Here is a 12716-nt window from a genome sequence, read left to right as displayed (position 1 = left end):
GGGCAATTCACAGGGAAGCCCAGCCAGCTTCCAGGAACAGCAATCAGGTCCCAATCCCAGGGGTATAAGGTAGGTCTTGAGGGGTGTTTCCTGAGACTGACTTTGTGTATGAAGGGGGCCTGGGGGTCAGGCTGCTTTCAACGTCCATTCCAGGCCTACATCCCTGCTGGCAGCATGGACCTAGTCATAAAGGACACAGGCCGTGGGGCCAAGGCTATAACAGGGCTCTGCTCCCTCTCTGTGGCTCAGTGTCCTCATCTGTAACAGAGAACTAGTAACAGGGCCATGGGAGGGCTCACTGAGACCCTCCTCTGTGGCTTTGGTTGGACACTGCCCTCCCTCTGCTCAGTGCCATTCTCTGTAATAGAGAATAGTAACATTTCTCTTAACCCGTTTTGGCCCCATTTTTCTGAGTCTCTTTCTACATTGGGCCCAGGGCTTTCACAGAGATCACAGACTTGGGATGTAATCAGAGTGTGGTCACAGCCCTAGTGGTCCCAATTGAGGCCAGAGGAGCTTTGGGGGGGGTGGGAATCCAGAACTGCTTCATGGAGGAGGTGAGATCTGAGCTGTGTCCCCAAGGATGAGCTGTCATCTAGCTGAGGCCTGACACTGAGCAGGACCCATGTACATGGTTAATGAGGGTGTGAATGAATGAATGGGCACCCCTCTGACAGAGAGTGAGGGGGGAGTCCCCTAGGCCAAAGCAGGAAACGCAGGGCACCCTGGGGGAGCAGAGGGCGTGGCTGCAGTGTGATGCCTGCCTCACCCTTTATGGGTGTCTTGCCACCACTTTAGCGTGTGTTCTGGTGGATTGGGAGCCCTTTTCTCTCCTCTGCTTCAGTATCCTGCTCTTCATTCCCCTGCTCTTCATTCCGAGGAACACCCGCCTGTGTCACCTCAGTGTCCCCAAGTGGACCTGGACCTGTCTTGTGGGAGATTTTGAAGAGGGATTTGGTGTGCAGCCCAAGACTGAAGTGGGAGGGAGAGGATAATAGGGACCTCCAGAGGGGATCATGGGCTGGGAGTCATCGGAGGGGTGGGGAAGGCAGAGCCTCAGAGCTGTAGGATCCTGCTAGTGGTGGCTCCTTCACGAGGGGCTTCACAGGGAGGAAGCAATCATGGGGAAAAGGCAGAGCTCAGTTTGGGGCTTGCTGACATGGAACAGCTCATCACAGAGACGTCCAGAGGAGCTGGATGTAGGGAACGAAGATGCCACTGATGTCAGGGTCAAATCCTGAGACCCAGATGAGGTGGGGCGGTGGTGCAGGGGAAGGGGCTTGAGGATATCAAGATGTTCATTCATTGGGGTCCTCAGGGTGGGGACCTTCATGTTCATTTCACAGCCACCTGGTGCCTGACAGAGTTAGGCTTAGGGAGGTCACTGAGTAGACACGTGCCGATAACCTAGATTCTGCTCTTTCCACATAAAGTCCCTGGTGTGAAGCCAGCAGGCACTCTTCAGAGTCATACACCCTCACCCCTGGGCTCTCTGTGTGCCTAGAGCCCAGTGGCCCCTTACCTCCCACTCCACACTGCAGGACCCTTTGCACACCTGCATTTCCACAAGCTATAAAACATCTTCTCTTGCTGTGTGTTTACCCTATGAAACCTCATTGCCCCAGGAAGAGAGGCCTCACATCCTTCCCTTATTAAAGTGGTAAAGCCTTTTGTTCAGAGAAGCCCCTGTCAGATCTCATAACCAACCAGGTACCTGTGCATGAATTGATCATGCAGCCCCCTCCTCCTTGTGTGCACAGCACCCCCCCAATAACAGACCCCACACACTCAACCTTTGCGCTCGTGTAGGCACCTCTTACCTGTGTGGCCTGATGTTGTCTATAGCAGTGTCCCTATTGAACTTTCCTAAACCCTTCTCAGACGCTGGTATTTCTTTACCAACCCAAGTAATTAGCCTGCCATTGTGCCCACAACACCTGAAACAGAGTTGGCTAAATTATGCAGATTGATGATGCAGGTTAATTTGCTATAAAGCTGAAATCAAGGTTTACAAATAAAAGCAACATACATACTCAAGGCAGGACTAAGAACTCACACGGATAACTAAGACCCTCCACATACATCCCACTTTGCCCTTAGGGCCTTTGCGATGGCTGCTCTTCCAGCCAGGATCTCTCTCCGCCTGCTTCTTAAACACCTCCAGGAATCTGCTCAAATGTCCTCCCTGACCTTATTTTTCTCCATGGAACATATCACCTCTGGACATTGTGTATATTTTACTTAATTTTCTCTGTGTCCCACACCAGGCTGTCTGCTGCATGAGGATGGAGAACTGACTGCTTCACTACCTGCTGTGCCCGGTATCTGGAACCCACCCAACACACAGTAGGACCTCAGAAATTGTGTGACGGGTGTGTGATCACTGTAGGCCACAGACAAAAGTCTTCCCAGCAGTCATGGTAAGAGTCATTCATTCTCTACTTACTGTGCCCTACTGTGTGCTGGATACTGACCTGGGTGGGAGGCATGCAGTGGATTAGACACAGTGAGCACACACAGCATGTTAGGAGGGACATGTGCTCTGGAGACCACACAGGGCTGGGGGAAGTCAGGAGTGCAGGAGTGGAGGAGAAGAGGGCCAGGTGGAGACAGTGGTGCCAGAGGAGACAGAGAGGTGGGGCCCAGGTCGTGCAGGGCTTTATGGCTCCTGTGAGAGCTTTTCCTCAGGGCAGCGGAACCATGGCTGGGTACGGAGCAGGGGCCCAGTTCCTGAGTGCTATGCAGGAAATGGAGCAGGTGTCTGCTGGGGAGATGTGCGTGGAGGAGGCTGTCCCTGTAGACTGTGCAGGCAGAGAAGGCTCCTCTGAGGAGGTGACATCTGAGCTGAGCCCTTGTATGGACCGTGTTTCCACCTTCTGTAGACTGGATGCTTTCATCTGCCCTGCAGCCCTATGCAGGACACACCCTGTTCTCAGTCACCTGGACTTGGCCTCCTGCCTGCCTTTTGGGCCCTCCCACCCCAGAAGGAGTCCTTCTAGATCTAACTCACTACCTCCTCCACTGGACTTGGACTCACACTGAGCCACTGTCCACCTGCCCAACTCACCCAGAGTCAAGTCCAGACACTTGGGGGAGCCCCTCCACTCCAGAGCCCATGAACTTACTCAAATGGCCAGTCCTCAGCCTGCTCACATGCCTCACACTCCCCTCCTGCAGAAACCCTGTGACAGATCATGTCCACAGCACCCTGCTCCTCCGATCCTGACCCCAGGCTTTCCCATGTGGTGTGACCCCGCATAGGTTGCAGTCCCCTCCTCCAGTCTGGTGAGTAGAAACTACCTTTTCTTTTTTCTTTTGTTAATATATTTATTTTTTAATTTTTATTTTATTGAGTTATAGTCAGTTTGCATTGTTGTGTCAATTTCCAGCATAGAACATAATTTTGTCAATTGTGTTTACTCTTTCAAGAAACCATCTCTTGGCTTGATTTTTTCAAATGTTCCTTATATCTCTATTTTATTTTTTTCCTCCCTGATCTTTATTATTTCCTTCCTTCTGCTTACTTTTGTTATTTTTGCTCTTCTTTTTCTAATTCTTTTAGGTGGTAAGTTTGATTGTTTATTGCAGTTGTTCCTCGTTTTTGAGGTAGACCTGATTCTCTCGCTATAAACTTCCCTCTAAGCACTGCCTTTTCTGGATCCCATAGGTTCTGTGTGATTGTGTTTTCATCATCATTTGTCCCAATGTGTTTTTTATTGCTTCTTTGATTTCATCATCCACCCATTTTTTTTTAAAGTAGTATGTTGTTTAACCTCCATACTGTCATTTATTTCTCCTTTATTTTTCTGTAGTTAATTTCTAGTTTCATGGTATTGTGGTCAGAAAAAGTTGCTTCAAATATTTTCTATCTTCTTCAAATTGTTAGTGCTTCTTTTGTGCCAAAGTATATGACCTATCCTAGAAAATGTGGTATGTGCACTTGAGAAGAATGTATGTTCTATTTTAGGGAAATATAAAGTTCTGAAAATATTACCCAAAACAAATTGTTCTATTGTATCATTTAATTTCTATGTTGTCTTATTAATTTTATGTATGGAAGATCTGTCCAGTGATGTTAATGGATTGTTTAAGTCTTCTACCGTGATTGTATTCCGATCAAATTTTCCCTTTTTATCTGTTAGTATTCTCTTTTTGTCTGTTATATATTTAGGTGCTCCTATGTTGTGTTCATATATGTTAATGAGTGTAATATCTTCATCTATGACTCCTTTAATCATTATAAAATGGCCTTCTTAATCTTTCTTTATAATCTTTGTTTTAAAGTCTATTTTATTTGAAATCACTGTTGATATTCCTGCTTTCTTGTGATTTCCATTTGTGTGGAATATCTTTTTCAGTCCTCTCACTTTCAATCTATGTGTTTCCTTCTCCCTAACGTGGGTCACTTGTATACAGCGTATTGTAGATACTTGCTTTATTATCCACTCTGCACTCTATGTCCTTTGATTAAAGCATTTAGTCCATTGACATTTATAGTAATTATTAATAGAAATGTGTTTATCACACTTTGAACTTTGTTTTGCAGTTCATTTTGTATTTCCTCTTTGTTCCTTACTTTTTCTTTTTGTGGTTTGATAATTTTATTTTTTATTATCTTGGTGTCTTTTTAGTTTTGTGACTCTATTGTAACTTTTTGGCTTGTGGCTACCCTACTTTGTACATATATTAACCCATTACTATATCTGTTTATTTTAAACAGATAATAATATAAGCTCAAACCCATCCTACCAAGAACAAAAAAGAGAGAGAGACAGAGAGAAAGAGAGAGAGAAACCTGCATATTTTCTTGCTCGCCTCTCCCACGCTTAATGATTTAGATGCCCTCTTTTATGATTTCATGTTTATTCTGTTGTAATTCATTGTAGCAATCACCTTTCCAATTATGGTTTTCTCCTTTTTGTAGCATCCTGCTTCTTTTCTATTTAGAGTAGGTCTTTCAATATTTATTTTAGCATAGGTTTAGTGTTGCTAGCTTCTTTTAGTTTTTGCTTCTCTGTGAAGTTCTTTATCTCTCCTTCTATTCTAAAGGATACCCTTGCTGGATAAAGTATCCTAGGCTGCATCATTTTTTCATTCAGGACTTTGAATACACCTTGCTTCTCCCTTCTGGCCTGTACTGTTTTTGTAGAGAAATCAGCTGAAAATCTTATGGGGGTTCCCTTGTATCTCATTCTTTGTTTTTCTCTTTCTCCCTTTAGAATCATTTCCCATTCTCAACCCTGGTCATCCTGATTGTAATATGTCTTGGTGTGGGTCTGTTTGGGTCCTCCTTGTTTGGGACGCTCTGTGTTTCCTGTACTTGGATATCTGATTCCTTCTTTAGGTTTGGGAAGTTTTCAGTCATGATTTCTTCAAATATCTCTTCAATCTCCTTTGTTCTTTCTTCTCCTTCTGGGACCCCCATTATGAGTAGGTTTGCATGCTTTATGTTATTCCAAAGGTCCCGTATATTGCTTTCATTGGTTTTTATTTGTTGTCTTTCAGCTGTTTTGTTGTCCTGTCTTCTAAGTCACATATTCATTCCTCTCAATTATCCAGCCTACATTTTATAGCCTTTACCTCAACTCTCCTCTCAGCAAATGAGTTTTCCAATTTTCACTGGCTCCTCTTTAGAGTTTCAGTTTCGTTATTTGACATATTCTCTGTCTCTATACACAATCTCTTTTAGTTTCTTCAGTACTTTGATCACTCCTTTTTTGAAATCATCTAGTAGACTATCAATGTCTATTTCATTGATTGTTCTTTCAGGGGGTTTATCTTGTTCTTTTAATTGAGACAGGTTGCTCTGCTTTTTTATCTTGCTTATATCTCTCTGGCACTATGGCTTATGGAGTATCAATTATCTACTGTGGTCTTTTAAGAGTTTATTTATTTATATAAAGTGGATGCAGAAATAAAACTAAGCACAAAGAAATTAGTTTTAAAAGCAGTATAATCAATAACAGAAGAACATATTGAAACAAGATAACAATTGAGTTGGGATGAATTTTTAAAATATTAAAGGAAGAAAAAATATTTGAGAACAGAGTATAATCACAACAGAAGAACAAAACAAGGATAAAACTGAAATTGGACAAATTGTAAGATAATAATAAAAGTATTTTAAAAGAAAATTTTAAAAGGGATTAAAATAGAAATATAAAAATTATTTAAGAAGTAACATTTAAAAAGTAAAAGAAAATGGAACAGAAAAAGGAAAGAGTATGTTCCCTTGGAGATTGTGTGCCCTTAGTAATTTTATCAAGAGGTCCTTCTTAAACATGTGTGGTTACCAAGTCTTACTTCTGTGCCTTTTGTCTGTTATCCCTTTGGTTAATGATGTGGCCATTAACCTGTTAACCAGAGCCTACCCTGGCTATTGAATGGGGACTCCTCTTTGTTTTGTTGTTGTCAAAGCTCCTGCCCTTGCCTAGCTTCATGAACTCAGCTCGTTGTTTCCAGAGACCCTCTGGTCACACCCTTGGTCTGTGCTGCTCCCAGTGCCTGTAGGTAGACATGTCACTTCTCCTCACAGTGCTGCATCTTGGTGCTGCACTCCTGCATGGTAGGTGGACAGGTTGTGTCCCTTCCCAATGCCGTGTCCAGGTGCAGCAGTCCTCCACAGTAGTTGGGTCGGTTGCTCCCATATTCAGTGCTACTCCCCACACCACATCTGTTCCACACTCTGTGGGTGGGCTTGAGGCAAATGGCCACACCAGCCCTAATCCCTGCTCTTTGCCAGAACTTTGCTCCTTGTTCATTTGTCTTAGAGGTGTGAGTTCATAGAGGCACCAGGACAGAAACGTCCTATATGTCTGGGGATGTAAACAAGTCTCAGTCCCACCTATGAGGTTGCAGAACTGCCAGGTACATATTCAGGTTTCAACCCCATGTCTGCCTGGGTGGGTATGATGGCTGTGGCTGAGCCTCATCTCTCTTATTCTGAAAAATCACCAGTTATGTTGCCGTGAGTCAGCAGAAACAAAGGACGAAACACCCCTTCCCCCAGGCAAGCCAGCAATATTGCTTTGCTTTATTTTTTTCTTATTTTATGGGAGGCCCAGGCTGTTCTGATCTGTATACAATCCAAGCAGTTTTCCACAGCACACTGCAGTCCCCCAGGGTTACCTATGTACAGTCAACCAGAGTCTGCCTGGATCCAGCAGCCTGTCCCTTCCCATCCCTGATTCACTTCTAGGTTTGGGGGTTGTTGACACACTTTGTGCCCATTTAACTTAATTCTGTCAGTCAAGGGTGGTTCTGTACACATCTGAGCCTCAGAGGTTCCCTGTCCATCCTGCTGACCTCTCCGTTGGAAAGAGGGAGACCCAGTCAACCAGCACTATCCCTCCTTTGCTGCTCCCTCTTCAAAGGACCAACCCCAAGCCATTTTGCATTTTCTTCCTTCTTTTTTCCTTTTCTCCTACCAGATTGGTGGCACATTTTGTCTTTTGAAGATGGCAATGTTTTATCAAAGTTCAGCAGATGTCCTGAGTGGATGGGTGTGTCTGTGAATGTCAGTCTTGGTGAATTTATTGGAGAGGATAAGATACAAGCATCCTTCTACTCCAATATCTTGGCCTTTCTCCAAGAATATACACTCTTAATAATTTTGTCATAAGGTTATTTTTAACTATGGGTGGTTGCCAAGTCTTCCTTCTACGCCTTTTGCCTGTTATCCCCTTTTTTGGTGGTGTGGCTGGTGTTCTGGTGGCCTGAATCTGCCCTGGCTATTGAGCAGGAGCTACTTTTTTTCCTGTGGTTGTCACACTCCTGCCCATATCCTGCTGTGAAAACTCCACTTGCTGGTTCCAGAGGCCGTCTAGTCGTGCCCCTGGTCTGTGTCCCAGCATCAGTAAATGGGTGGTCTGCACCCCCCACCAGATGCCTGGTCCCAGGACCACACTTGTGCAAGGTAGTTGGCAGGTAGCTCCCCTGCCGCATTAGGTCCATGCTTTGTAGGTGGACTCAGAGGAAACAGCTGCACTAGCCCTCACCCCTGCTGTGTTCCAGAACACTGATTCTTGTGCATTTTTCTTAGAAGAACCAACTCAGAGAGGCATAGGTGTGTAATGGTCCCTTCTTCTTGGGACTGTAAACAAATCTCAGTCCCACCTATGAGGTTGTGGAGCCCCTAGGTAGAGATTCGGGTTTTAACCCCTCCTCTACCTGGGAACCATGCACCAGAAAATATGGTGGCTATGGCTGAGCCTTGACTCTCTTCTCCCAAGAAGTCTCGAATAATGGTACTGTGGGTCTGCGGACACAAAGGCTATGGCTCCCCTTCCCCCCAGGGCACACCAGCAGTGTTTTTTGCCTTTTTTTTGTATTTTATGGGGGACCAAGGCTGTTCTGTATACTCTCCCAGCCATGGCACACAGAACATTGCAGTCCCCCAAGGTTTCCTTTGTAGAGTCAGCCCGAGTCCTCTGCTCAACTCAGACAGCCTGTCCCATCCCACCCCTGCTGGTTCGTGTCTAGGGCTGGGGATCTTTGGGACCCTTTGTGCCCAATTAACTTAGTTCTGTCAGTCAAAGTCTATTCTATACATATCTGAACCTCTGATGTTCCATCTCCATCCTGCTGAACTCGCCATTGGAGTTGGGGAGACCCAGTGTATTAATGCTATTCCTCCTTTGCAGCTCCCTCCCCATTGCAATGGTCCAGAACTATTTTCCTTTTTCTTCTTTTCTTCTGTTCTCCCAACAGATTTGTGGAAAATTTTATCTTTTGAAGAAGCCAATATTCTGTCAAAGTTCAGCAGGTGTTCTGGGTGGTGGGTGTGTCTGTGGATGTCACTCTTGGTGAATTTGTGGGAGAGGGTGAGCTCTGAGCATCTTTTTTACTCCACCATCTTTCCTCCTCCTTCACTCTTTTTCTTTTGATTGGAACATTTAGTCCATTGACATTTATAGTAGTTATTTTATAGATGTGGGTTTATTGCCATTTTGAAATTTGTTTTCCAGTTGATTTTGGTATTTATTTGTTTCTTTCTTTTAATTATTTTTATTTTTGTGGTTTGATAAATTCCTTTTCTATTAGCTTGGTTTCTTTTTGGGTTTTATGACTCTATTATATACTTCTGATTTGTGGTTATCTTGTCATTCAAGTATGGTAACCCCTTACTTCATCTGTTTGGTTTTAGTTGATAGTCATGTGGGCTCAAGTGCATCCTAAAAAGAAAGAAGACAAAGGGAAAAAAGAAAAAAAAAGAGAAAAAATATATATTCTCTTGCTCTCCTCTTCCACCTTTTATGATTTTGCTGTTCTCTCTTTCTTGTTTGCTTTCTTGTTTTCTTTATTGACTTACTGACTTATTTATATCCTCATGTTTTCCCTTGCAACTCACTGTATTTATCGCATTTCCAATTATGGTTTCTTAATTTCTATAGCTTCCTGTTTATTTTTTATTTAGATTAAAACTTTCAAATTTTTTTTTAGCATAGATTTAGTACTGCTGAATTCATTTAGTTTTTGCTTGTCTGTGAAATTCTTTCTCTCTTTCTGTTCTAAAGGATAGTCTTTCTAGATAGAATAACCTAGTTTGCAGCCTTTTCTTATTCAGGACTTTGAATATATCTTGCCACTCCCTTCTGGCCAGAAGTTTTTAGGTAGTGAAATCTGCTGAATGCTTATGGGACTCCCTTGTAACAAACACTTTGTTTTTCTCTCACTGCCTTTAGAATATTTTATTTAACTTTAGCCGTTTTAACTATAATATGTCTTGGTGTAGGTGTGTTTGGTTTCTCCTTGTTTGGGACCCTCTGTGCCTCCTGTACTTGGATAGTTCTTTCCTTCTTAAGGTTTGGAAAGTTTTCAGTCATGATTTCTTTAACTAACTTTTCAATCCCCCTTTCTCTTTCTTCTCCTTCTGGGACTCACCATTATGCATAGGCTGGCACACATTATATTATCTTGCTTTAATTGGTTTTTATTGACTTTTCTGTCTGCTGTTCTTTTTGGGTTATTTCTTTTATCTTGTCTCCTAAGTCATTTATTCATTCCTCTGCATTATCTAGTCTTCTTTTGATTGCCTGTATTTGAATTTTCTATTTTTAACTAGCTCTTCTTTATAGTTTAAATTTTATTTTAAAGTTTTCTGTCTCTATTGATAGTCTCTTTTAGTTCTTTCAGTGAGTTGATCATTCCCTTTTTCAAGTCTAGTAGACTATCAAAGTCTATTTTACTGCTTGTTCTTTCAGGGGATTTGTCTTGTTCTTTTAATTGAAAGTGGTTCCTCGGCTTCTTTATTTTACTTATATTTCTCTGGCTCTATGTATTTCTTCTAGACCCGTTTCTGAGCTTTTACATGTAGTAGGCAGGGTTGGAGCACTTCAGTTGTGAAGAAAAATAGGCAGAAGATGTTCACTGGGGAGTTCTCTCTGTGGTGTTGCCTGTCACTTGTTATGCAGACTTACAAAGTCCTATTTGTTGATTTTGGCTTTATCCCTGCCTTAGCTATGGGAATGTCAGCCACCTACTCTGGTGCCACTCAGGTTCTGAGCCCCAGGAAACATCAGTGCAGATCCAGCAGTGTCAGTCCCTTGGACCTGCCTTAGCAAGTGTGCAGTCACACATATGAATTTGTGGTCCACTACAGGTTCAGCTCAAACCCCAATCCCTCACTCACATATGGAACCATACACCACCCTGTTGTAAATACCCTCACTGGCCACCCTTCTTGAGTAAGAACTCCACTCACTACCTGTAAGTCTCAGAGGTGTGGATCCACAAAGTGACCAGATACAGCAAATCCACCCTCTCTGCCTGGGGCTGTAAACAAATCTCAGTCCCGCCTGTGAAGTTGCAATGGCACAGGGTATGGAGTCAACATTCAGCTCTGCCTTTGTTCAGCAGTGTTGGCTCTCACCAAGCCCCATTTCTCTTCTCACGAGAACACACCAGCAATGGAGCCAAGTGGAGTAAGTGACTTTGGCACAACTGTGTTTCATTCCTCCCCCATTATATCAAAATTGGTGCTTTTTTATGAGAGTTTCAGTCTTTTCTGTTCCACACACACACACACACAGCCAGAGCTCACACTGCCCTCTAGTTTCCTGAGGCTGCCTCTCTGCAGTGTGACCCAGCCCTCTGCCTGGGCTCTTCACTGACTCCAGTAGCCTGTTCTGGCTCATCCCTTCTAGCTCATGTATAGGGCTGGTCATCACAGGGACCCTCTGTGTCAGTTTTCCCCAGTTCTGCCTGCCATGCAGTTGCCACTGTCTCCTCCAAACCTTGGAAGCTCTGCTTCTTTCCTAGCTGATCTCCCAGCTAGAGAGGTTGTGTCCCAGTGTGAGGGTGCCTTTATTCCTATGCTACTCTTTCCCTGCAGGATCAGTCCTGCACTTAATTTTTCTTTTCTCTTTTTATTCCTTACCATATTTTGTGAGAATCTTCCTGTATTTCAAAATAAGAGACACTCTACCAGAGTTCAGGAGGTTTCTGTGCAAATCAATGTTTTTGTAGATGTAATTCTTTGAGTATTTGTGGGAGAGGTCAAGCTGTGAGTCTGTCTACTCTGCCATTTTGGCTCCTTCAAATTTTAAAATAGGGCTAGTTCTTTCTTAATTACTCTCAACAAGCTGTTGTAGTTTTCAGCGTACATGTCTTGTAATTTTTCCTTGCCTCTATTGGATGCTGATTCAGAACATACACAACCTTCTAGAGAAACCTGTCCCACCCTGCCATTTACTGCCAACTAGCTGGCCTGTGTCTGAATCATCAAAAGGTTTTGTTCTTTATCTGATTCTTAATTCTTTAGAATTTATCATTTTACTCTCATAAATGCTGATAGTACTTGTAACATATATTTTAAAATAAAAATAATAAACTTTATTCTATAGATGAAATATGAATGAATCTCAAGTAACATATGCTTTTAATACCTTAGAATTAGTAAAGCAATATAGATACATTATAAATGCTTGAAATGTTGCCTAAAGGAAAAGTTCAGAGATTTGCAAATCCCACTCCCAGAAGTGACCGTCATTAATGGTTTGGTGAACATCTCTCAGTCTCTATCTCTCTCATTCTCTCTGCCTCTGTGTCTCACACACCAAAAGATTCATTTACATCTATGATGATTTGACACATATGTGGTTATAGAGATGGCATCTGGGATGTAGATGATGGATTAACAGGCATCCAAACTGAGGGCTTCCTTGACATCAGGTAAAGACCTAGCACTCATTTTTCCAGCTGCACAACAATCATTCCTCCATGTGAATCAGAACTGATGAATCCCACCCCCTCTCCATGAACATTAGTGTTGCTTCCATTTCCCTAGTAGTTTAACCAGGATTGTGATGAGCATCCTTGAAAAGACATCTTTGAAAAATTGTGCAAGAATTTTAGTATGATCAACACTAAGCATCAGCACTGCTCGGAAAGTGGTGCACTTGTGGAACTGTGATGCATTCTGCATACTGTTCTCCCAGAGAGGAGAGTCTGCTCACTCTTCCCTCCAGGGGATCTACTGTGGCCTCTGCCTCCTCATGTTGTCACTAGAGCTGGTTGTCTCCAGGCTAAAGGCCTGCCAGTGTGATGTTGACCAATGCTGTCTCCGAAGTGTGGACATCTTCGTGCATCCTCACTTGAGAGGTCGAGCATCTCTAATATACACTGGCCACCTGCATTGCCACTTGTTGGAATTGCATGTGTTTGTTCTGTTTCTGTTTAGAACACAGTGTTTCAAGATATTTTTGGACCACAGGGAT

The 12716-nt window shown here is 43.2% G+C and overlaps 1 long non-coding RNA gene across 1 annotated transcript in view; it reads left to right on the top strand.

Annotated features, from left to right (window-relative positions):
• Window positions 1-12716, top strand: part of LOC140695480 (uncharacterized) — a 31357-nt gene that overhangs the window by 5297 nt on the left and 13344 nt on the right. Inside the window, exons 2-3 of the long non-coding RNA XR_012071160.1 lie at window positions 2268-2420; window positions 3178-3285. This is a non-coding gene — a long non-coding RNA (uncharacterized lncRNA). The remainder of the gene's footprint in view (window positions 1-2267; window positions 2421-3177; window positions 3286-12716) is intronic.

The sequence above is a fragment of the Vicugna pacos genome, unplaced genomic scaffold, assembly GCF_048564905.1.
Source record: "Vicugna pacos unplaced genomic scaffold, VicPac4 scaffold_239, whole genome shotgun sequence".
Classification (NCBI taxonomy): Eukaryota; Metazoa; Chordata; class Mammalia; order Artiodactyla; family Camelidae; genus Vicugna; species Vicugna pacos.
This window is presented reverse-complemented; position numbering and strand designations above follow the sequence as displayed.